The sequence below is a fragment of the Nanorana parkeri genome, unplaced genomic scaffold (assembly GCF_000935625.1).
Source record: "Nanorana parkeri isolate BGI_ZX_2015 unplaced genomic scaffold, ASM93562v1 scaffold776, whole genome shotgun sequence".
In the NCBI taxonomy this organism is placed as follows: Eukaryota; Metazoa; Chordata; class Amphibia; order Anura; family Dicroglossidae; genus Nanorana; species Nanorana parkeri.
In genome coordinates, this window is record NW_017307044.1 from 81695 (window position 1) to 86458 (window position 4764).

The following is a 4764-nucleotide window of genomic DNA, read 5'->3' on the forward strand; positions in this document are numbered from 1 at the left end:
AAAGAACCCCAACGGACAGATGAAAGCAGTTTTCTCTTTATCTTCAGGATGCATGGGTATCTGGTAGTACCCACTTCGCAGGTCCAGTACAATAAACCACTTTGCTCCAGACAAACACTGTAAGGCATCTTCTATTCGAGGAGTAGTGTATTGGTCGGGAATGGTTCTTTGGTTGAGTGTGCGGTAGTCTATGCACAAACGGATGGAACCGTTTTTCTTGCGAACTACCACAATGGGGGAGGGGGGAGGCATAAGGACTCCTGGATTCTTGGATTATCCTGGTCCTTTTCAGTTCAGCCAGTTGTTCTCTTAGATCATCTAGGTCTCCCAATGGGACTCGCCGTGACCTTTCTCGAAAGGGCTTGTCATCTTGGAGGCGAATACGGTGCTGAGTGCTCTTAGCACACCCCACATCAAACTCATCTTTGGAGAACAAATCTTGCCACATGAGGAGTTGAGACTGAATTCGCTTCTTCCACTCAGGCGAGATAGGAGCATCTTTAGGATAGAACCGTTCCGCTGGGATCTCTCTGTCTACACCCCCCACCAATTTAGTGGGTGAGAGGGGTGTAGCAGTGACCACTTGTCCAATCAGCATCCATGCCTTCAAGGTCACTGGGTAGTCTGACACATTGCATACACTTACAGAGACTCTCCCACGGGTCCGCTGTAGGGCTCTTGTGGATATTATCTCAGGCACCAATTCCACTCCAGATTTCATCACATTTCTGGGATCAGTCTCCAGGACCACATAGGGGCCTGGTTGTGACCAACTCAACTTGACTGAGGCCCGGAAACTTGTCATTTATCCTGGCTGTAAGACCTTCTCTGTTCTTTCTAATATCCAAAGCCGTCCCACTTCTGCAGGGGCCCTCTGTTAGATTGGCCGCAACATCGGGTGCATCCCCTCAGAAGTAGAACTCTCTTCCGTCACTAATGGAGTTATAAGGCGTCTCACCAATTCAGTATTCGTTCCCACAATCATAGATGGTGGACGGGGACATACAATGGCCAAGGCGTCACAGACCCCTGGTTGTCCGATGATTGCCGAACTGAATTCCAGCTTCACGTGTAGGCACCCATCATGTGGAAGCTTCTCAGTCCCAATACCCCAGATTTCGAGATCCTCTAACTCCATCAGGGGTAGATGCTTCAAATGCTTCTGGTAGAAGTCCCGGTAAATCAGTGTTACTTGAGCACCTGAATCGAGGAGAGCCTTTGTGTAGACCCCTTCTACTTGAATTGGGATAATGGGCGAGGGACCTATCAACTTGTCAGGAAACTTCTTTGGAGTAGTAGTGGGCATAGACTCAGTTGACTGCACTCTAGCCTTCTTCCTGGCTTGTGGTGGTTGTTTTCCCCCCTTTGATGGGGATTTAGATTGCGAGTGTGCATTGCTTCCTTGTGACATAGAGCTTGACACTGATGGAGAGGATCTTTTAGTCATAGCAGGTGAGGCTCCGGGTAAAGATTTGGGCCTCTCCCGTCTTTTATTTGTATCTTGGGAACTGGAGCAGTCTTCAGTAGTTGGACACCCAGTTTGCTCCCTCACTGGGGCCCTCTGAAGTTTCCCGCTGGCTGGGAAGATAACAATTCCTTCACAGCCTTCAGAACTTCTTCTGCTGGCCTGTTGATGGGTCTCCTTTTCGGGCACTGAGCTCTGAAGTGGCCGACTTCTCCACAGTCAAAACATCTTTTCCTTGAAGGTGGGGGTGCAGTTCCTCCTCGCGGCTCACCTGAAGACCAGCTGTGGGAGGCTACGGCGACCATTGTTGTTTGCATATCCGAGAGGGACTTTTGCATATCAGTCTGAGTTTCCGCCATCTTTACAATTGCTCTGCATATATCCAAGTGGGCCTGTTGTAACTCAACTTGAGCGTCTTGTACTTTCATGACAGTCTTTTGTATCTCATCGTGAGGCCCGATTGATGGCTTTTGGGTGACAGCATCAGGAGGCATGCAGACGGTGGACTTCTTTTGTCTGCCAGTCTCCAGCTCATTTGTCTCCTCTGAGTCATCTTCACCCACTGAACAGCCTTTGTATCTTATAGCTTGCGCATAGGCCTTTTCTTTCATTTGAACAAATTTCTCTGTGGTGCCCGAACTCTGATTTTTCTCCTCTAGAAGAGCTTCTTCTTCCCGCACAGCTCGAATCAGTTCCAAGTACTTTAACTCTCTATTGCCTTCCCGAGTCTTTAGCTGTAACATCACAGGATCTAAGGGTAGAGCACCTCTCAATACCTGCCGAATCCTGACTTCGTCTACTTTGCTGGGGTCTATCCCTTTCTTCAGTAGTATTTGGTGTAGTATCTTGTCCAGGCGCTTCATGTAGTCAGTTATCTTTTCTCCCTTTTGTTGAAAATCCGCTGGTAGATTGGCCGCAACATCGGGTGCATCTCCTCAGAAGTAGAACTCTCTTCCGTCACTAATGGAGTTATAAGGCGTCTCACCAATTCAGTATTCGTCCCCACAATCATAGAACTCCGATTAGCTCCTGGTGGACGGGGACATACAATGGCCAAGGCGTCACAGACCCCTGGTTGTCCGATGATTGCCGAACTGAATTCCAGCTTCACGTGTAGGCACCCATCATGTGGAAGCTTCTCAGTCCCAATACCCCAGATTTCGAGATCCTCTAACTCCATCAGGGGTAGATGCTTCAAATGCTTCTGGTAGAAGTCCCGGTAAATCAGTGTTACTTGAGCACCTGAATCGAGGAGAGCCTTTGTGTAGACCCCTTCTACTTGAATTGGGATAATGGGCGAGGGACCTATCAACTTGTCAGGAAACTTCTTTGGAGTAGTAGAGGGCATAGACTCACTTGACTGCACTCTAGCCTTCTTCCTGGCTTGTGGTGGTTGTTTTCCTTGTGACATAGGGCTTGACACTGATGGAGAGGATCGTTTAGTCATAGCAGGTGAGGCTCCGGGTAAAGATTTGGGCCTCTCCTGTCTTTTATTTGTGTCTTGGGAACTGGAGCAGTCTTCAGTAGTTGGACACCCAGTTTGCTCCCTCACTGGGGCCCTCTGAAGTTTCCCGCTGGCTGGGAAGATAACAATTCCTTCACAGCCTTCAGAACTTCTTCTGCTGGCCTGTTGATGGGTCTCCTTTTCGGGCACTGAGCTCTGAAGTGGCCGACTTCTCCACAGTCAAAGCATCTTTTCCTTGAAGGTGGGGGTGCAGTTCCTCCTCGCGGCTCACCTGAAAACCAGCTGTGGGAGGCTACGGTGACCATTGTTGTTTGCATATGCGATAGGGACTTTTGCATATCAGTCTGAGTTTCCGCCATCTTTACAATTGCTCTGCATATATCCAAGTGGGCCTGTTGTAACTCAACTTGAGCGTCTTGTACTTTCATGACAGTCTTTTGTATCTCATCGTGAGGCCCGATTGATGGCTTTTGGGTGACAGCATCAGGAGGCATGCAGACGGTGGACTTCTTTTGTCTGCCAGTCTCCAGCTCATTTGTCTCCTCTGAGTCATCTTCACCCACTGAACAGCCTTTGTATCTTATAGCTTGTGCATAGGCCTTTTCTTTCATTTGAACAAATTTCTCAGTGGTGCCAGGGCTCCGATTTTTCTCCTCTAGGAGAGCTTCTTCTTCCCGCACAGCTCGAATCAGTTCCAAGTACTTTAACTCTCTATTGCCTTCCCGAGTCTTTAGTTGTAACATCACAGGATCTAGGGGTAGAGCACCTCTCAATACCTGCCGAATTCTGACTTTGTCTACTTTGGTGGGGTCTATCCCTTTCTTCAGTAGTATTTGGTGTAGTATCTTGTCCAGGCAGGGCCGGCCTTAGGCCTTTAGAGCAGGCACCGCTCCCTCCTGCGCGGACGAGGGGGGGGCGGCGGACGAGGGAGCGCTGTCATATCGGATGGCCAGCGCCCAGCGGTTAGGGGGAGAGAAGCCGCCCCCAGGACGAGCTGTGTCCAGGCGCTTCATGTAGTCAGTTATCTTTTCTCCCTTTTGTTGATAGGTATGTTCGTATTGATGCATGAGTTCAGCAGCCTTCTCTGTTCGTCTGAAAACTTCCTGTAGTATGTTCAGGTAATCAAGGGCGGTACAGTCTTGCTGGCTGAGTTTCAAATTTCTAATAGCCTCTGAGGCAGGACCCTTTAAGCTTTCGGTGATTCTCTGTTTCTTCTGCGCTCCTGAGATGTCCCATTCATTCAGAGCCTGCATAGCTTGTTCAACCCATTCTTCAAAGGCTTCCTCAGCAGCTGGTGTTGGCAGGTTGCGTGAAAAAATTCGCAATCTTCGGTACCCGAAGTTGGTGTGAGGAGGGTTGTTCTTCTGGCATTTTGACACAAGGTCTCCAATTGCGGTGATGAACTCGGGTCCTATTGTGGCCAACGCGCTTGTCATGGAGGTACTTTGAGTCGATGTTATTTGGCTTGTGCTTTCTGGGTTGTCATGTGGCCTGTTCGGCTGGATCAAATGGGCTTCCACATCATTGGTCAGTTGTACACTTGCGCCCTGGAAACATACAGGAATACCTCTTTTCCACTCAAAAAGAACATAGGTATGAGAGATTTCTGAGTTCACTTTAGTGTCTATTATTAACCCTCGCTGGTCTGGTGTAAGTGCTGTCACGGCTTGACGGATCTGTTCTTCTGTCCATGTGTCAGTAGGAATGTCCATTACTACACTCAGCCCTAATTGGCCATTTTGTTCCTTGCACCACTCTGCATGACCCCCCGGAGATAGGTTACTTGAGCATTCATTATAAAATCGTACAGCTGTGCATATCGTCTATGTGTACC